The 21,742-nt window shown below is 36.4% G+C and overlaps 1 protein-coding gene and 1 pseudogene across 1 annotated transcript in view; both read left to right on the top strand.

Annotated features, from left to right (window-relative positions):
- The window catches only part of CNBD1 (cyclic nucleotide binding domain containing 1), a 373,802-nt gene that overhangs the window by 331,978 nt on the left and 20,082 nt on the right, over positions 1 to 21,742 (top strand). The gene's annotated exons all lie outside the window — the stretch shown is intronic.
- LOC122905248 lies at positions 20,024 to 21,339 on the top strand (annotated as a pseudogene).

Genomic DNA, 21,742 nt, shown 5'->3' with positions numbered 1-21,742 from the left:
CCATTGACTGGGAAAACAAGAGGGGCTAATTTTTATGAGTTTTTGCAATCAAGGAAGTGCAAAGACTGGAGATTTATAGGTCTCAGGCTTGGCTGAGATAGAGACCTCAGGGTGCTTCCTTATTCCTGGAGAGAAGGAAGGCAAGGCAACCCTGAGGCATGCTGCATGATCAAAGGATTGCCTAAGGTGCACAGGAAGAGACTTTTCTTCTTGGAGCATATAAGTGAGAAGTGAGATTGCCTCTTCAGGGTCAAAAGAACTAGCCAGCACCATTTCTCTTCCTGCCATTCAACATAAGCACAGAGACACTTGCTGAGGGCAGCTAACCTATTTAGCCTGCTGTGCTCCAAATCCCATGCCCCTGTGCTCTAGCATGACTGCCTTTCTAAGTCAAACTTGCATCAATCCCAGCATGGTGAGATCCTTTCCCAGAGGACCAGCACAGGTCCCTGCCACACCAGGTCCCTGAGTTTTAAAAGTCAGTAGGTTTGACTGGGATAGAAGTGTGCTGCACCACTCCAGGTAAGCAAGCAAGCAACCCAGAGACAGATAGTACGAAAGCAATGATCTGAAAAATGCCTGTGATGCACAAGGGAAATTATTTGTTCTTCTGAAAGTGCTTCCCTGAGAGCAGCAAGCACAGACTCCCTTCTTCAGGAACAAAGATACCGGCTGGTGCCATTTCCCTTCCCAACCTCAACATAAACCAACTTCTTTAAACGCCACAGAGCCAACACTGTTGCCTAACCTGCTTAGACTAAGTTCTGACCCCTTGTACTCCATTGGGACTGCTTTTCTTCAGCTGGTGTCCCTAAGGACTCGTGCTGTGGGTCCCTTGTCCCCAGAGACCAACAGAATTCCCCCATATGTACCACATCTACTGACCATAGAGTTCTGCAAAGGTTCAGTTCTGTGGAAATAGCATCAGTTCTCTTTTAACAAATAGAGCACACCTAATTAAAACTTGCCACATTCTGGCCAAGGTCCAAACACTGCCCACTGCAGGCAAGGAGAAACTGCAGATGACTGACCTGAAGGATAAAGCAGTCAGAACACAGCAGCAGAGGGCAGAGAGCACACACCATAGATACTTCCTGAAGCACGAGGCCCTGGGCACTTTATAATCTCTTCTTCATAAAGCTGTTACACTCAGGAGCAGGAAATATAACAGGTTTTTCTACCACACAGAAGACAGAGAGAGATGAATTCTCTCTCTGCAAGATGAATTCTTCCCAAAAGAAAGAACAAGAAAAGGCAATGGCCAGAGATCTAATTGAAACAGATATAACAAAGATGCCTGATCCAGAATTTAAAGCAATAGTGATAAGGACACTAGCTGTGCTTGAGAAGAGCATGGAAGACATCAGGGAAAACTTTACTGCAGACATTAAAGAGCTAAAAAACAACCAGGCCAAAATGAAAAATGCAATAACTGTGATTCAAAACCAACTAGATGTAATGACCACAAGAATAGAAGAAAGAGAGGAATGAATAAGTGGTATAGAAGAAAGAATTATGGAAAATAATGAAGTTGAACAAAAGAGAGAAAGAAGAATGATGGATCACAAGAGTAGACTTAGGGTACTCAGTGACTTCATCAGACATAATAACATTCATATCATCTGAGTTCTAGAGAAGAAGAAAGAAAAGGGAGCAGAAGTTTTATTTGAGGAAATAATAGCTGAAAACCTTCCTAATCTGGGTAAGGAAACAAATATCCATATACAGGAGGCACAGAAAACTCCTATCAAAATCAGCAAAACATGCCAACACCAAGACATACTGTAGGTAAATTTGCAAAATACAGTGATAAATTAAAAAATATTAAAAGCAAAATGACAAAAGAAGTCCCTAACTTACAAGGGAAGACCCATAGGTTAGCAGCAGATCTCTCCACAGAACTTAGCAAGCTAGAAGAGAGTGGCATGATGTATTCAATGTGCGAAGGGGAAAATCTGCAGCCAAGAGTACTCTATCCAGCAAGGCTATCATTCAGAATATAAGGAGAGATAAAGAGTTTCCCAGACAAACAAATACTAAAGGAGTTCACCACCAAATCAGGCCTGCAAGAGATATTAAAGGAAATTCTTTGAGTAGGAAGGAAAGGCAAAAAGCAACAAAGACTAAAAAGGAGCAGATAAAATCTCCAGGAAAAATTACAATACAAATAATAAAATGGCAATAAATAAGTATCTATCAATAATTATTCTGAATGTAAATGGACCAAATGCTCCAATCAGAAGACATAGGGTGTCAGAATGGACAAAAAGACAAGACCCATTGATATACTGCCTAGAAGAGACTCATTTTTAGACCCAGAGATACCTGAAGATTGAAAGAGAGAGGATGGAGAAATATTTATCATGCTAATGGCCATCAAAAGAAAGCCAAAGTAGCAATACTTATATCAAACAAAATAGATTTTAAGCTGAAATCTATAATAAGAGATGAAGAAGGGCATTATATCATAATTAAGGGGTCTACCCAACAAGAAGATCTAACAATTGTAAATATTAATGCCCCCAACTTGGAAGCACTGAAATATATACAACAATTAATAATAACATAAAGGAACTCACTGATGATAATACAATAATAGTAGGGGACTTTAACCTCCACTTACATCAATGCAAAGATAACCAAAGCAAAAATTAACAAGGAAATAATGGGTTTGAATAACACAGGGCAAGATGGACTTAACAGATATATTCTGAGCATTTCATCCTAAAGCAGCGGAGTACACATTCTTTTCACGTGCACATGGGACTTTCTCTGGATTAGATCACAGACTAGGTCACAAATTAGGCTTCAACAAGTACAAAAAGACTAAGGTCATACCATGCATCTTTTCAGACCACAACACTATGAAACTTGAAGTCAACCATAAGAAAAAATTTGGAATGACCACAAATACTTGGAGGTTAAATTGCATAGTATTAAAGAATGAATGGGTCAACCAGGAAATTAAAGAAGACATAAAAAATACATGGACACAAATGAAAATGAAAACATAATGGTTAAAAACATTTGAGATGCAGCAAAACCAGTCATAAAAGGGAAATATATGGCAATACAGGACTACCTCAAGGGGCAGGAAATTCTCAAATACACACCTAACCTAACACTTAAAGAAGCTAGGAAAATAACAAGAAATAAATAGAACAGAATAGAAGATCCAGAAATGAACCCACAACTATACGTTCAACTAATTGTCAACAAAGCAAGAGTGAATATCCAATGGAAAAGACAGTCTCTTCAACAAATGATGTTGGGAAAACTGGAAAGAAGCAGAAGAATGAAAGTGGACCACTTTCTTACACCAAACACAAAAATAAATTCAAAATGGAAGAAAGGCCTACATGTGAGACAGGAAAACATAAAAATCCTAGAGGAGAACACAGGCAGTAATCTCTTTGACCTTGGCCATAGCAGCTTCTTACTAGGTAGGTCTCCTGAGGCAAGGGAAACAAAAGCAAAAAATAAATGATTGGAACTTCATCAAGATAAAAATCTGCATATCAAAGGAAATGATTAACAAAACTAAAAGACAACCTACAGAATGGGAGAAGATATTTGTAAATGAAATATCTGATAAAGGGTTAGTATCCAAAATCTACAAAGAACTAATCAAATTCAAAATCCAAAAAAGAAGAGCATGTTTTACTTCCCAGTAAAAACACGGGAAGAAGACATGAATAGTAATAGCCATAATAATTAGAAGCAGTGTCTGTATTAGTTTGGTAAGACTGTGTTGACCAGTGATGACTCAATTCTTTTTTATTGCACTTATGATGGCTATAAAATAGAAATAAGATTTAAAAACCTAAAACAGAACCTATAATTTATAAAGGATCATAATGTAATAATATTTGGTTTTGAGGAAGTATAAATCTTAGAGTAATGCTGTCCAAAAGAAATATAATACAAGGTACACATATAATTTTAAAGTTCTTACTAGCTGCATTTAAGAAAGTGAAAAGAAACAGAAGAAATTAAATTTAATATATTTTAACTCAATATGTCTAATTTCGACAGGTAGTCAATATAAAATTGCTAACTAGATAATTTATATTATTTTACTTGTATTAAATTTTTATATTAAATCTTCAAAATCTTCAAAATGCAGTATATATTTTGTAATTACAGCTCATCTGCATTTGGTCTAGCCACATTTCAAATGCTTAATATGTACTGGTGGCTCCATATTAGATAGTGCAGACTTAGAATTTGCAATACTTTTTCTGATATCACAAAACAAAAAAAAGGACAAAAACAATGGTTTAATAGATTTGCAGAACTGGATTTTTTAAATCTACTCAATAGTGAGTAACTATATGGCTACATTTTTAAAGATTTCATGTATCATTGTAATGACTACTTTCTAAAGAGTGAATACAGCTAAGAAAGCGAACCATGTCATTATAGTTTTGTTTTCTTTGCTCTGACATTTGAGCATCCTAAATTTTCCTGGAATGTCATGTTTACAGATGAGAAAGTGTGTCTGCCGGGGGGGTGGCGTTTAAGATAATCTCAGAAAAATGAAAACATAGTTACATGCAATACTTGTTTTTTAATTTTTTAGCAGGCTATGTTGACTATATTAAACGAATAAACCTATGGAATACCACAGATCTTTATCTTCACCGATGTTAATGACTTATAAAGTGATAGTCATATTTCTAAACTTATTTAGGTAGAATTACATAAGTTCTAAACTGTATTCTATAATTATCAAGGAAGTTAGTATTTGAAGGCATTCTCTAACAATTTATTTGAGAAAGGAATCTTCAAGCTTTATAAATCTGTTTATCATTATTAAGATTATAACTACATTGCCATACATTTTTTTATCATAAAGATATTTTGCTTTTCCACAAAACTGGCCCTAATTGCAAATATATATATTCTTTACATCATATGTTTGGAACCTGTAATACCTCCCATCCCCTCCCTCACTACACCCCACCAAGAAAATGGTATCAGGCGCTTAGGTTCCTAGAACAGTGCGCAAAACCTTCTTAAATCATGTCACCCCTACTTATGATGGAGGACTTGAAAAATATCTTTCTCTGTTTCTAAAAATAAAAAGTAACCCTTCACCCAACTCATCACTACCTCCTTAAGCTATTGAACAGCATAATTGGTCATTCTTTTAGATTCAAATTTATATTGGTTACTTCACTCCACTAAAAAAAGGAATACAACTGATTGGGTCAGGGGAAAATGAGCATTTATTTAACATCAGCTCTATGTCAGTTACTTCTTGGTTACTTTTATATGTATTTTTTCTCATTTACTTCTCATAACTCTCTATCAGCTAAGTATATATTATATTAATAAAAAGAAACTTCATGAAAGAGAGAAACAAAAGCTCAAAAATTTATTTTTCCAAGGTTAGACTTCTAGTAAATGTCAAATTGGAAATCCAGAACTGATTAATGACAAAATGAAAATATGATATAATGGAAAATCTTCTTTCCATCATGTTATTTTTCCAAGAGATTTTCTGGTATTTGGAAGAGTCAGAAGCAGCTGCCTATTTGTTAGCAGAAGTAGGCATGTTAGACTCCAGGAAGAAAAAATCTGGAGTTAAATTTTTTTTAACTTGTCAGGTTCCTGTCATTTTCACATATTTGCCTCTGTGCACTCTGAGAATTAACCTTCCTTCATCAATGCCCATGTTTATTACTCTACTTCTGCTGATGGCCAGACTTCTGTAGTCCCCATGGTTTTGTTAGATCCCATGCAGTTTACAGAATTTGCCTTGCTCTCTCTTTCAGAAGGATATACAAAAGTGTTTGATGTTTCAGGGAACTCTTATTATTATAATAAAGTGAGAAATAGATGTATGGTTAAAAAGCTCCTCACAATATTCTGTACCCCCCTCCCCATTTTTTCACCTAGGCCTTACAGAGAACAGTATAAATTAAGTGACAAATTTTGGGGTATATATAGTTCTGAATTATACTCAAATATGTTACCCAGAAAATCATAGATTGAAAGAAGTTTATATTGTAAATTTGGTAAAATTTATTGAGTCCTTGGTTTGTTGGAGAAAAATAGAATAAGGACAGAAAACAGTCCAATATGAGACAGAGTGAGGAATATGGATGGGTTGGTATGTTAGAACCAGCAACTGGTAACATAATTGAGAAAAATTAAATAATTGTGTAAGATGACATATAGGTAGCTTAAGAATTTTATTTTAATTTAAGATAGTCTATGGGGTGCCTGGGTGGCTCAGTGGGGTAAGCCCCTGCCTTGGGCTCAGGTCATGATCTCAGGGTCCTGGGGTTCAGTCCCGCGTCGGGCTCTCTGCTCAGCAGGGGGCCTGCTTCCCTTCCTCTCTCTCTGCCTGCCTCTCTGCCTACTTGTCCTACTTGTGATTTCTCTCTGTCAAGTGAATGAAATCTAAAAAAAAATAAAATAGTCTACATACTCCCTATTTTCCAAGTTTCGATGGAAGTTGAAGACCTCTTTGAATATGAATCTACCTTAGAGATCTTTACTTTTTTAATACAGCCATAAATTCTAATATTAATTCAAGAGGAACAAGAATTGTTTTAATTAATTAATTAGTTAATTAATTAAAGAGGAACAAGAAATAAAATATTTTGTGAGGATTAGATTTTGCTTTTTTTCTAGGTTCTTTCCTTCATCTATTTAGGATATTTTCCTGTGCAGCTCACAACTATTATGTCTTTCTAATTCACTCATGTTTAGATTTCATAGAAATAAACTCTCACACAGAATATTTATTGGTTTAATATTTTATTAAAACTTATGATTACAATGAGAAATACAATGGACATAAACAGCATATTTTTGTGTTGAAACAAACATAATCAACTGTTGTCTAGAATACAGATTTTTTTATTGTACTTGAAACATTTGATTATGTTAAAGTATAATTTATTAGCTGCCAATACTCAATGAGACATGGGAATCGGTCATGTTCTATAGTTTTTTTGTTTTTTTTTTTTTTTTTTTTGTCTAGGCACCCCATTTATTAAGTCAGTAGAACAAATCCATAAGTTTAAGTTTAAGTTCTGAATCACCTGGCCATTAAAAAATACACTCTGTACTCTTGGCATAGGGCATACTTGGAATTATGATCTCTGGTGTTGGGGAGTTTAAAACTCCATTACCATGCCTTCCAAATCTTCCAGTCTCCACCTCCATCTTTTCCTGTGCCATTAAGTGGCACATGACAAAGAGGAGTATGGAGTTTGAACTTAAACTGGCTGAGTCTGAATCCCAGCAGTATCCTTGGCTAGCTATAAGACAATTCTGAGACTCAATTTCTTTCTTTCTTTTTTTTTAAATTAAATTTTTAATTTTTTTAATGAACATATAATGTATTTTTATCCCCAGGGGTACAGGTCTATGAATCACCAGGTTTACACACTTCACAGCACTCACCATAGCACATACCCTCTGCACATACCCTCCCCAATGTCCATAACCCCACTCCCCTTCTCCCAACCCCCCTCCCCCCAGCAACCCTCAGTTTGTTTTGTGAGATTAAGAGTCACTTATGATTTGTCTCCCTCCTGATCCCATCTTGTTTCATTTATTCTTTTCCTACTCCCCATACCCCAAACGTTGCATCTCCACTTCCTCATATTAGGTAGATCATATGATAGTTGTCTTTCTCTGATTGACTTATTTCGCTAAGCATAATACCAACTAATTCCATCCACATCTTCACAAATGGGAAGATTTTATTTCTTTTGGTGGCTGCGTAGTATTACATTGTGTATATATACCACATGTTCTTGATCCATTCATCTGTTGATGGACATCTAAGTTCTTTCCATAGTTTTGCTATTGTAGACATTGCTGCTATAAACATTCAGGTTCACGTGCCCCATTATCACTACGTTTGTATCTTTAGGGTAAATACACAGTAGTGCAATTGTTGGGTCATAGGGGAGCTCTATTTACAAGTTTTTGAGGTACTTCCATGCTATTTTCCAGAGTGGTTGCACCAGCTTGCATTCTCACCAACAGTGTGGGAGGGTTCCCCTTTCTCTGCATCCTCGCCATCATCTGTCATTTCCTGATTTGTTAATTTTAGCCCTTCTGACTGGTGTGAGGTGGTATCTCATTGTGGTTTTGATTTGTATTTCTCTGATGCCGAGTGATGTGGAGCACTTTTTCATGTGTCTGTTGGCCATCTGGATGTCTTCTTTGCAGAAATGTCTGTTCATGTCCTCTGCCCATTTCTTGATTGGATTATTTGTTCTTTGGCTGTTGAGTTTGCTAAGCTCTTTATAGAATTTGGATATTAGCCCTTTACCTGATATGTCGTTTGCAAATATCTTTTCCCATTCTGTCAGTTATCTTTTGGTTTTGTTAACTGTTTCCTTTGCTGTGCAAAAGCTTTTGATCTTGATGAAATCCCAATAGTTCATTTTGCCCTTGCTTCCTTTGCCTTTGGTGATGTTCCCAGGAAGAAGTGTTGCAGCTGAGGTTCAAGAGGTTGCTGCCTGTGTTCTTCTCAAGGATTTTGATGATTTCCTGTCTCACATTGAGGTCCTTCATCCATTTTGAGTCTATTTTCATATGTGGTGTAAGGAAATGGTCCAATTTCATTTTTCTGCATGTGGCTGTCCAATTTTCCCAACACCATTTGTTGAACAGACTGTCTTTTTTCCATTGCACATTCTTTCCCACTTTGTCGAAGATTAGTTGACCATAGAGTTGAGGGTCTATTTCTGGGCTCTCTGTTCTGTTCCATTGATCTCTGGGTCTGTTTTTGTGCCAGTACCATACTGTCTTGATGATGACAGCTTTGTAATAGAGCTTGAAGTCTGGAATTGTGATGCCACCAACTTTGGCTTTCTTTTTCAATATTCCTCTGGTTATTCAAGGTCTTTTCTGGTTCCATATAAATTTTAGGATTATTTGGTCCATTTCTTTAAAAAAACGGGTGAGATTTTGATAGGGATTGCATTAAAATGTGTAGATTGCTTTAGGTAGCATAAACATTTTCACAATATTTATTCTTCCAATCCAGTAGCATGGAACATTTTTCCATATCCTTGTGTCTTCCTCAATTTCTTTCATGAGTTTTTATAGTTTATAGCTTTCTGAGTATAGATTCTTTGCCTCTTTGGTTAGGTTTATTCCTAGGTTTCTTATGGTTTGGGGTGCAATTGTAAATGGCATTGACTCCTTAATTTCTCTTTCTTCTATCTTGGTGTAAAGAAATGCAACTGATTTCTGTGCATTGATTTTTATATCCTGACACTTTACTGAATTCCTGTACAAGTTCTAGCAGTTTTGGAGTGGAGCCTTTTGGGTTTTCCACATATAGCATCATATCATCTGCAGAAAGTGATAGTTTGACTTCTTCTTTGCCGATTTGGATGCCTTCATTTTCTTTTTGTTGTCTGATTGTTGAAGCTAGGACTTGTAGTACTATGTTGAATAGCAGTGATGATAATGGCCATCCCTGCTGTGTTCCTGACCTTAGCGGAAAAGCTCTCAGTTTTTCTCCATTGAGAATGATATTTACGGTGGTGTTTTCATAGATGGCTTTGATGATATTGAGGTATGTGCCCTCTATTCCTACACTTCGATGAGTTTTGATCAGGAAGGGATGCTGTACTTTGTCAAATGCTTTTTCAGCATCTATTGAGAGTTTCATATGGTTCTTGTTCTTTCTTTTTTTAATGTATTGCATCACATTAATTGATTTGCAGATGTTGAACCAACTGCAGCCCTGGAATAAATCCTATTTGCTCGTGGTGAATAATCTTATTAATGTACTGTTGGATCCTTTTGGCTAATATTTTGGTGAGAATTTTTGCATCTGTGTTCATCAAGGATATTGGTCTGTAGTTCTCTTTTTTGATGGGATCCTTATCTGGTTTGGGGACCAAGGTGATGCTGGCCTCATAAAATGAGTTTGGAAGTTTTCCTTCCATTTCTATTTTTTGGAACAGTTTCAGGAGACTAGGTATTAATTCTTCTTTAAATGTTTGAAAGAATTCCCCTGGGAAGCCGCCTGGCCATGAGCTTTTGTTTGTTTGGAGATTTTTGATGACTGTTTCAATCTCCTTACTGGTTTTAGGTCTGTTCACGTTTTCTTTTTCTTCCTGGTTCAATTGTGCTAGTTTATATGTTTCCAGGTATGCATCCATTTCTTTCAGATTGTCAAATTTGTTGCCATAGTGTTGTTCGTAGTATGTTCTTACAATTGTTTGTATTTCTTTGGTGTTGGTTATGATCTCTCCTCTTTCATCATGAATTTATTAATTTGGGTCCTTTCTCTTTTCTTTTTGATAAGTCTGGCCAGGGGTTTGTCAATCTTATTAATTCTTTCAAAGAACCAGCTCCTATTTTCGTTGATTTGTTCTATTGCTTTTTTGGTTTCTATTTCATTGATTTCTGCTCTGATCTTATGATTTCTCTTCTCCTGCTGGTTTTAGGCTTTCTTTGTTGTTCTTTCTCTAGCTCCTTTAGGTGTAGGGTTAGGTTGTGTATTTGAGACCTTTCTTGTTTCTTGAGAAAGGCTTGTACCGCTATATATTTTCCTCACAGGACTGCCTTTGCTGTGTCCCACAGATTTTGAACCGTTGTGTTTTCATTATCATTTGTTTTCATAAATTTTTTCAATTCTTCCGTAATTTCTTGGTTGACCCACTCATTCTTTAGAAGGATGCTGTTTAGTCTCCATGTATTTGGGTTCTTTCCAAATTTCCTCTTGTGATTGAGTTCTAGCTTCAGAGCATTGTGGTCTGAAAATATGCAGGGAATGATCCCAATCTTTTCATACCGGTTGAGACCTGATTTGTGACCCAGGATGTGATCTATTCTGGAGACTGTTCCATGCACACTAGAGAAGAATGTGTATTCTGTTGCTTTGGGATGAAATGTTCTGAATATATCTGTGATGTCCATCTGGTCCAGTGTGTCATTTAAGGCCTTTATTTCCTTGTTGATCTTTTGCTTGGATGATCTGTCCATTTCAGTGAGGGGAGTGTTAAAGTCCCCTACTATTATTGTAATATTGTTGATGTGTTTCTTTGATTTTGCTTTAATTGGTTGATATAGTTGGCTGCTCCTGTGTTAGGGGCATAGATACTTAAAATTGTTAGGTCTTCTTGTTGGACAAACCCTTTAAGTATGATATAGTGTCCTTCCTCATCTCTTATTATAGTCTTTGGCTTAAAATCTAATTGATCTGATATAAGGATTGCCACTGCAGCTTTCTTCTGATGTCCATTAGCATGGTAAATTGTTTTCCACCCCCTCACTTTAATCTGGAGGTGTCTTTGGGTCTAAAATGAGTTTCTTGGAGGCAGCATACTGATGGGTTTTTTAATCCAGTCTGATACCCTGTGTCTTTTGATTGGGGCAATTAGCCCATTAACATTCAGGGTAACTATTGAGAGATATGAATTTAGTGCCATTGTATTGCCTGTAAGGTGACTGTTACTGTATATTGTCTGTTCCTTTCTGATCTACTACTTTTAGGGTCTCTCTTTGCTTAGAGGACCCCTTTCAATATTTCCTGCAGAGCTCATTTGGTGTTTGCAAATTCTTTCAGTTTTTGTTTGTCCTGGAAGCTTTTTATCTCTCCTTCTATTTTCAATGATAGCCTAGCTGGATATAGTATTCTTGGCTGCATGTTTTTCTCATTTAGTGCTCTGAATATATCATGCCAGTTCTTTCTGGCCTACCAGGTTTCTGTGGATAAGTCTGCTGCCAGTCCAATGTTTTTACCCTTGTATTGTGCAGACTTCTTTTCCCGGGCTACTTTCAAGATTTTCTCTTTGTCGCCAAGAGTTGTAAATTTTACTATTAGATGATGGGGTGTGGACCTATTCTTATTGATTTTGAGGGGGTTTCTCTTTGCCTCCTGGATTTTGATGCTAGTTCCCTTTGCCATATTAGGGAAATTCTCTACAATAATTTTCTCCAATATACCTTCTGCTCTTTCTTCTTTTTCTGGAATCCCAATTATTCTAATGTTGTGTCATCTTATGGTGTCACTTATCTCTCGAATTCTCCCCTTATGGTCCAGTATTTGTCTCTCTTTTGCTAAGCTTCTTTATTCTCTGTCATTTGGTCTTCTATATCACTAAGTCTTTCTTCTGCCTCATTTATCCTAGCAGTAAGAGCTTCCATTTTTGATTGCATCTCATTAATAGCTTTTTAAATTTCAACTTGGTTAGATTTTAGTTCTTTTATTTCTCCAGAAAGGGCTTTTATCTCTCCAGAGAGGGTTTCTGTAATATCATCTAGGTCTTTTTCAAGCCCAGCTAGAATCTTGTGAATTGTCATTCTGAACTCTAGATCTGACATATTACCAATGTCCATATTGATTAGGTCCCTAGCCTTTGGTATTGCCTCTTGGGTTTTTTTGTTTTATTTTGTTTTGTTTTTGTGGTGAGTTTTTCTGCCTTGTCATTTTGTCCAGATAAGAATATATGAAGGAGCAAATAAAATATTAAAAGCGCGGCAAAGACCCCAGGAAAATGCACTTTAGCCAAATCAGAAGAGACCCCAAATCATGAGGGGAAGAAAGGGGATAAAAAAAATTTCAGAAAAAAAAATTAAAAAAAAAAGAAATAAAACAAATGAAATAAAATATATTAAAAAAAATTTATATAGTAGACTGGTGACTAGAACAGAATCATTCACTTAATTTTGGGAGTATTTTGGTCTCTTAGAAGAAACTACCTCCCCAAATTTTAAAGAAAGAAAAACATATATAAGGGTAAACAATGAAGGGATGGAATATGCCTATAAAAATGAAAAAAAATTTTTTTAATTTCTAAAAAAGGAGTTGATAACGTAAGTTGGTTGGGAGAATAAAGAAAAAGAAAGTGGAGAAATTTTGCTCAGGCTGAAGACTAGAACAAGCCCGGAGCTAGATTTCAGGCATATTTTGATCTATTAGAAGAAGTTGTACCACAAATTTTTCAGAAGAAAAAACCTTATGTGTATACAAAAAATAAAGTTAGATACAATGAAGGATAAAATATGACTATAATAATGATGGTGCAAAAAAGATGATGATGATTATTATTATTATTATTTTATGAAAGGTATTGTTAAGATAAACTAGTTAAAAATGTTAAAAGAGGAAAGGGTAAAAGTTAAAAAAATTTAGAAGAAGAAAAAAAAATAAAAAAAATTAAATTAACTGCAAGAGTAAGGAATCATGGGGAGAAAGCCATGAATTCCATGCTTTGCTTTCTCCTTCTCTGGGATTCTGCTGTTCTCCCTGGTACATGAACTTGGTCTTGGCTGGATTTCTTGTTGATCTTCCGTGGGCAGAGTTTGTTGTAGTGATTCTCAAGTGTCTTTGCCCCAGGCGGAATTACACTGCCCTTACCATGGACCGGGCTAAGTAATCCGCTCAGGTTTGCTTTCGGGAGCTTTTGTTCCCTGAATGCTTTCCATAGAGTTCTGGAGGAGGGGAATGAAAATGGCGGCTTCCCAATCTCTGGCCCAGAGGAGCTGAGAGCTCGGGTCCCCACTCCTCAGTGCACCCTCAGAAACAAGCCCTCAATCAGTCCCCTGTCCCTGGCCTCTGGCTGTGCTCCGAGCTCAGCTAGTCTGTGACCAGTTCAAGGTAACCCTGAGCTGAGAGCTCACTCGTTGGCCCTGTCTCTGTAGCCGGCTTCCCCACTCTAATACCTGCGAGCTCTGCCGCACTTTGACACCCCCGATCCTTCTGTGACCTCGCAGGACCTGGGGTCCTGCTGACCCCGCATGGGCTTCACCCCAGTTTAGCCTCTGGAGTGATGTCCCTCAGTGGAGCAGACTTTTAAATGTCCTGATTTTGTGTTCCGTTGCTTCACCACTTGTTGGGAGCTGGACCCTCCCCCCGCGGTCTATCTTCCCGTTACTTTGGATTCACTTCTCCGCCAGTCCTACCTTTCAGAAAGTGGTTGATTTTCTGTTTCTTTAATTGTTGCTGCTCTTCTCTTTGGTCTCCTGTTGGATTTGTAGATGTAGATCTCCTGCTATCTGATGTAGTCTCAGCCTGCTTCTTCTCCACCATCTTTCCTCCTCCCCCCTATAGTTTATTTTAGCTTGGTATATCTCTTAAGTGGAGTCTGTTTAAGAGAACTTTTGCTAAAAACTTAAATGATCAGAACCTAGCAAGGGTATTCAAGAAAGGCTTCATGAATTCTTACTTTAATGTGTTTTATTAGATATATTGGCATCCTAAATGACAGAAATTGAACTCATGTATCAAGAGAAAATATACTAATAAACTCAAAGTAATTTATTGGTGTATGTAATTGAGAAGTTCAGGAACTTATCTTTCAGGAAACCTTGATCCAAAATCTGACCTAATTGCACTATGATTGTTTGTTCCAGTCCTTGGTTTTGTTTTGATTTTTATTCATTCCCTTCTCCAGCAAGTTTCCCCATCTTAAGGCCAAAAATACCTAGGGGATACATTTTTGTTACAGCAAACAATCACTGTGAAAAGGTCTGTTCCTGATTGTTCCAGGAAAAATCTAGTAAGTCTCACTGGCTGGGTCTGAGTCACATATACACTCAACAACTCACTCTGGCTAGGAGAGGGATTTTGTCATTCAGCTGGATCTTGATCACAGCCCTGCCCCTGGAAAATGGTAAAGTTCTCCTTGAACCACTTGGATTGCCAAAGAGGTTAAGTGTGTCTCTACAGAGATGCTGAGACAACAAAAAACTGCAAACTTCATCCAAGTAGAAGTGTGGCATTATCTAACTTTTAAAGTTTTGGAGCAGCACTTAAAGGCAGAGAGGACTGCCTCCTTTTAGACCCAGATATGCTTTGTCTTCTCTATGATTTTATTTCTTCATGACCCCAAATCATTTCTCCTGCTGTATCACACTGTAACTTGCATCACATAAAAGCATTTTCTGCTGTTTAGCTGTTAAATCACAGATCTTCCTCTAACTTTCTCAGAGGCAATGTTTCTAATGATATCACTTTGTGTATTTGTATTTGCAACTGCCTTTATATGACTTCATGAAATATAATCCCCTGCATGAATTTTCTGGAATCTCTAGAATGACTCTTGCTCAGGATTATTATAAGAAGACTTTTGCAGGTTTTCATAGTTTAAACAAAGCAAAAGTCTATATATCTATACCTCTATCTAACTATCTATCATCTATCATGTCTATTATCTTCTGGACTGAGCACCTAGAAGTTACTCTCTTGTACTTTCTGTCTCCTCAAAGCATTGTATCAGTAGTTTCAAGATAATAATCTATTTTTTTAATTTTGAAAATATTTTATTTTTATTTGAGAGAGAGCAAAAGATTTCAGAGAGGGAGAGGGAGAAGCAGATTTCTCACTAAGCAGAGAGCCTGACTTGGGTGGGGCTTAATCCCAGGACCCTGAGATCATGACTGCTGAAAGCAGAAGCTTAATCAATGGAGCCACCCAGGCACCACAATAATAATCTATTTTTAACAAATTGATACCTTGCTCCAAGGTACTAGTGCTTTTGTTTTAATCATTTCTCATTATATATGAGAATTATATATGTTATATATGCACAACCTCCTGTATATCACATGATTAGTTATATTTCTTTAGATATTAGCAGTACTGAATTTATGTCAGTGGCATTGTTATATATTTTGGATATCAAACAGATGTTTATGCAAGGTTTTCCAAGCTACTAGCTAATAACAAAAGGAGCGGATCTTAGCGCTAGTGAAATATAGTGGAGATTTACATTGTTTATAAAAAGAAAAGAAAAAAAAAACTCTGCTAGGTGCAGTCTACCTCTGCCTATAGCATTCTTATTTACTATTTTGATTTTTTTTTGCATTTCTACATGCAAATGACAGCCATGAGTGACTAATTATTTATAAGTGCACATGTTGCTTTGCAGACTTTAATAATAAAGATGTTGTTTGCATCTTTTTTATAATCTCGCATTTAGGGAGGCACCAGCATGGCTAAATCAGTTAAACATCTGCCTTCAGCTAGGTCATGGTCCCAGGGCCCTGGGTTCATGCCCCACATCATGTTCCCTACTGGGTGGAGAGCCTGGTTCTCCCTCTCCCTCTGCTGCTCTGCCTGCTTGTGCTCTCTTTCCCTCTCTCTTTCAGTGTCAAATAAATAAATAATTTTTTAGAATAAATCTAGCATTTTGGTAAAACTAAATATTTCAAATAATAATAGACCATAAAGTCTTTTGTTCAATCAAGAATCAAGACAAATCTTGGATTAGTAGAGGGCAGCCATGTCAAAGATCTGTATTTCCCTTTTGGTCTCTGTAGATACCCAAATCTTACAGGAGATGTTAGGAGATAGTTACAGCTCTGAGAAGAATGTGAGCATTAATATAAATTTAGGCTAAAGTGTTATAGTGTTCTGTTTAAACATCTCAAATAACATGCTTTCTATTTTCTGAATTATTTTTAATACTTAATTTTTGACCATTTTTGTAATAATAGCCTTATTTTCTGATGTTTATTTATTATTTCTTAGAGATTTTATTTATTTATTTGATAAAGAGAGAGAGAGCATGAGACTGAAGAGGGGCAGAGGGAGAGGAAAAAAGCAGACTCCCTGCTAAGCAAGGAGACTGAGCAGGGCTCAATCCCAGGACCCTGGGATCATGACCTCAGCCCAAGGCAGACATTAACCACTGAGCCACCCAGGCACCCTTATGATGTTTTGTTTTTTTTTTTTTAAGATTTTATTTTTTTATTTGACAGACAGAGACCACAAGCAGGCAGAGAGGCAGGCAGAAAGAGAGGAGGAAGCAGGCTCCCCGCTGAGCAGAGAGCCTGATGTGGGACTCGACCCCGGGAGCCTGAGATCATGACAGAAGCTGAAGGCAGTGGATTAACCCACTGAGCCACCCAGGCGCCCCTGATGTTTATTTTAACATTAAGTCAATTCTTCATCCAGAAAACTTGGCAAGGCTTTATATTAAAATATCATATACTTAAATTCCATTTCAGATAGAACAAAATGATATTGAACTTGAGAGGCTTGCTTCTTTTTTGTACATACTATATTAATATTAATCCACTTGTGTTTGTTTGACAAATGTTATTTTAGAAAATATTGCTGCAACTTATCTTGAGATAATATTTGCCATAGAATATAAAATATAAATCAAATTTGAGTTACTCTCTAAGAATAAATGATATGGTTTTGAATAACGTGATGATAGTTATTTAGGCATTTTACACAGAATAATTTTGTTTATGTGCTTAAGTAGTTATTTTCAAGAAGCACTTTGGACCCTTATTTATCCATGCTGTTTGTCAAATATTTAAGACACAGTTTTAAAGAGAAGAACTATACCTTACTTGAACAAATCTTTCAGTCGTGAAGAAACTATCAATAGTTTTCATTGCATTTGAACCACAAGAATATCACTTAACAAACCACCTCAGCCACTTATTTAATGTCCTGCATAACCTGCATAAGTGATTTTTTTGTTTATCACAGGGACATCTGATGCCTTATACTTTATTCTTATGCTTTCTTCATTAGATTGAAAGTTACTTGTAGAATTACTTGTTAAAAAAATAGAAAAATATAAGAATATACATTATAATAGTTATACAGATTTCACATTTCTAACATTTTAGTCACTTTTCTTATATAATAACAATAGGAAAAACTTGTCATCAACAGAAATAATTTCCATAATGGTACATCAAGACAAAAATTTGTCTTAGCCCCAGTTTTCTATCTTATGTTTTCTAGTATAAATTATTGGTTTTGCTTTGTCTATTTGTCTCAGAAGACTAATCATAGCATCCATTTCTAGAATATTGGAAAATTTCTTACTGAGTATCAGAAGCACACTGTAATAACAGTATAAATATTTTAATATAGCTAACAGTTAATTTGATTAATTTTTTAAAGAACAAGTGATACCAGTGGTCTCTCAAATTTAGTAAAACGTGAAAGTTAAAGCTGATGAAGATAATACAAAAAGTATATAAAAATATTGAAAAAGACTAGGAACTTCAAATGTAAATATCAATATAAGAATCCTGAAAATTATATTGGAAAACATAATCCTGTAGTACTTAAGGAATAAGACACTAGAAAAGTTGATTCATTCAAAGAATTCAATGGGAATTAACTCAAAATACTTTTTTTAAAAAAGCCATTAGTATCTTTTACTAAAATATAGATCAAGGTAGAAACATAACTTGTGTTCATGGCAGTTAAAACGCCTTTGAGGAAATTCCGACACAAATCCTAATAAATTAAGAATAGATAAAATGTTCTATAATATAAAATGATCCAGCTCTCAAAAAATAAGTTAGCTATGTTCTTAATAGTAAACAGCAAAAGAATTATTATTAAAGTGATGAACTTACTAACATTTTTCTTTCTTTATTTTTTTAAGTTTTTAATTAAATACCAGTTTAGAATTTAACATGCAGTGTAATCTTGGTTTCAGGTGTATAATTTAGTGATTCAACACTTACATACAATACTCAGTAAAACATTTTTAAATAAAATAAGTAATAAATGTGAACTTGTAAAACCGGGAAGTAAAATCATCATTTACTTATTATATTACTTATTTGTGAAGTCAATGAGAAAATTATAAGGAACCATGGAATTCAGTGAAACTACTGGTGGCAAGCTTAATATTTAAGTTTTATTTTATAAAACCTATTTAAAAATTTAAAGGAAGAAGAAATTTTATATATATCATAGCAACCAAAAATATGAAATGTCTAGAATTACACTTAATAAGAACTAATGTAAAAGTCAACTGACTTACATGAAATAAGACAGTAATTAAAACAAAATTTTTTCTTGAGTAGGAAACTACATTACTGCAAAGGTGATTTTTTTTTCACAAATTTGTTAGCCTAATGTAAACATAATAAAAAACAGTAGCAGGAATTCTTTTTAAAGTTGATGTTTATATTGATATCTACATACAAAATAAAATAAGCAAACTTTAAAAGTGCTTTCTTTTCTTTTTAAAAAAGAATTTATGTTATTTTTTCAGAGTTCCAAGTTTCATTGTTTATGTGCCACACCCAGTCTTCCGTGAAATACATGCCCTCCATAATACCCGCCACCAGGCTCACCCAACCCCCCCATTTCCTCCCTTCCAAAACCCTCAGTTTGTTTCTCAGAGTCCACAGTTTCTCATGGTTGGTCTCACCCTCCAATTTCCCCTAATTCACTTTTCCTAATGTCCTCCATGTTATTTCCTATCCTCCACAAGTAAGTGAAACCATACAATAATTGACTTTCTCTGTTTGACTTATTTCACTCAGCATAATCTCCTCCAGTCCCATCCATGTTGATGCAAAAGTTGGGTATTCTTTCTGATAGCTGAGTAATATTCCATTATGTGTATGTACCATATCTTCTTTATCCATTCATCTGTTGAAGGGCTTAAAATACTAAGAGAATGTAATATAAATAAAATATTTTATTTGGCAAGCCGACTAATTGAAAGACTAAGGAAGAAAACATGGCAATTCCGTATGACAAATTTAGTGTGGAAATTTAGTATAATATAGAGGTGTTATTTCAAAAGAGTAGGAAAAAAGATAGTTTATTAAATATCTGATTGTCAGACAAGTAGGGTAAAAATACATCTCAGGTGGATTAAAAACCTCTATGTAAACAATGAAGTCATAATATTGCCATAAGAAAACAATAGCAAATTCATTTTCTAACCATGGTGGAGGAAATCCTTTAAAACATGACAAAAGAAAAAGGTAAAAGACAAATTGAAATATTTATCTCTGCATAACAAAAATTCAGTATTCTAAATGGAAAAAATGTTCCATAACTATTGATATATAAATGTCAGGCTAATAAAGTTGCTATACACATAAGAAATAAATTATTTTAATTTAAAAATGGCTGTTACCAATAGTCGTAAAATCTCAAGGAGGATGTAGGGGAAAGAGAATGAAGAAAAAAGAGAATAAAAAGTTCTCAGCAGGTTCTCTTATGTTGACCATCTGAGAGTTGCACTATAAGAAGAAACAACCTCCTCCTGTCTGCCATCTGCTCAGCAGCCACAAAGAAGCAACCATGCATGAATGCATCTCCCTCCATGTTGGCCAGGCTGGTGTCCATATTGGCAGTGCCTCCTGGGAGCTCTATTGTTTGCAACATGGCATTCAGCCAAATGGTTGGATGCCAAGTGACAAGACCATTGGGGGAGATGACTCCTTCAACACCTTCCTTAGTGAGATGGGCACTGGAAAGCATGTGCCCAGGGCAGTGTTTATAAACCTGAAACCCACAGTAATTGATGAAGCTAATTACAGGCAAGGAAAATGCTGCCAATAACTAAACCCTAGGGCTCTACAAGGAAATCAGTGACCTTGTGTTGGACCAAATTCACCAACTGGCCCACCAGGGCACAGGTCTTCAGGGCTTCTTGGCTTTCCACAACTTTGGAGGGGAATGGTTCAGGGTTCACCAATCTACTGATGGAACATATTTTGATGATTATGGCAGGAAGTCCAAGCTGGAGTTCCCCATTTACCCAGCTCATCCCCCGCCTCCGCCCCCACCAATTTCCACAGCTTTAGTTGAGCTTTACAGCTCCATCCTCACTACCCACACCACCTGGGAGTGCTCATTGTGTCTTCATGGTAGACAATAAGGCCATCTATAATATCTGTTGTAGAAATCTTGATACTGAATGCCCAACTTACAATAACCTAAGTAGGCTGGTTGATAGGTCAAATTGTGTCATCAATCACTGCTTTCCTCAGATTTGATGGAGCCCTGAATGTTGATCTGACAGAATCAGACAGACCAACTTTTGGTGACTTGCCCCACATCCACCTTCCTCTGGTCACATATGCTTTTGTCATCTCTGCTGAGAAAGCTGACTCTGAACAGCTTCTGTAGCTGAAATCACCAATGAATGCTTTGAGCCAGCCAACTAGATGGTGAAATATGACCTTCACCATGGTAAATGCATGGCTTGCTACCTGTTGTACTATGATGACTTGGTTTCCAAAGATGTCAGTGCTGCCATGGCTACCATCAAGACCAAATGTGCCATCCAGTTTGTGGACTGCTGCCCCACCAGTTCCAAAGTCAGCACTAATTACCAGCCTTTGTACCTGGTGGAGACAGGGCCAAAGTACAATGAGCTGTGTGCATGCTGAGCAGCATCACAGTCATTGCTGAGGCCTAGGCTTGCCTGGACCACAAGTTTGACCTGATGTGTGCCAACTGCCTTTGTTCACTGGTATGTAGGTGAAAGCATGGAGGAAGGAGAGTTTTTTGAGGTCTTTAAGGATATGACTGCCCTTGAATAGTATTATAAGGAGGTTGGTGTGGACTCTGTTGAAGAAGAGGATGAAGAAGGAGAGGAATACTATAGTTAAAAAGGTCACAAATGTGCTGCCCTTACTGGGTAGCTTATTTTGTTTTAAACACTGAAAAGTTGTGCTCTGATTAGTTGATGTAATAGTGTATACTTTCATGTAAAATGACTGACTTATGCTTTAAAACACAATACTTTCGGGGGTGCCTGGGTGGCTTAGTTGGTTGGGTGACCAGCTTTTTATTTTGGCTCAGGTAATAATCTCAGGGTCCTGGAATCAAGTCCACTTTCTGGCTCCACCCTCTGTAGGGAGCCTTCTTATGGGTTCTGTCTCTTCTCCATCTGCCCCATCCCCTGCTCATGTACTCTCTCTCTCTGTGTATCTCTAAAGTAAATAAATCTTAAAAAAAAAATAAGAAAGAAAGGAAGAAACAAAACCACAACACTTTGTTACAGACTCAAGC

The sequence above is a fragment of the Neovison vison genome, chromosome 4 (assembly GCF_020171115.1).
Source record: "Neovison vison isolate M4711 chromosome 4, ASM_NN_V1, whole genome shotgun sequence".
In the NCBI taxonomy this organism is placed as follows: domain Eukaryota; kingdom Metazoa; phylum Chordata; class Mammalia; order Carnivora; family Mustelidae; genus Neogale; species Neogale vison.
This window is presented reverse-complemented; position numbering and strand designations above follow the sequence as displayed.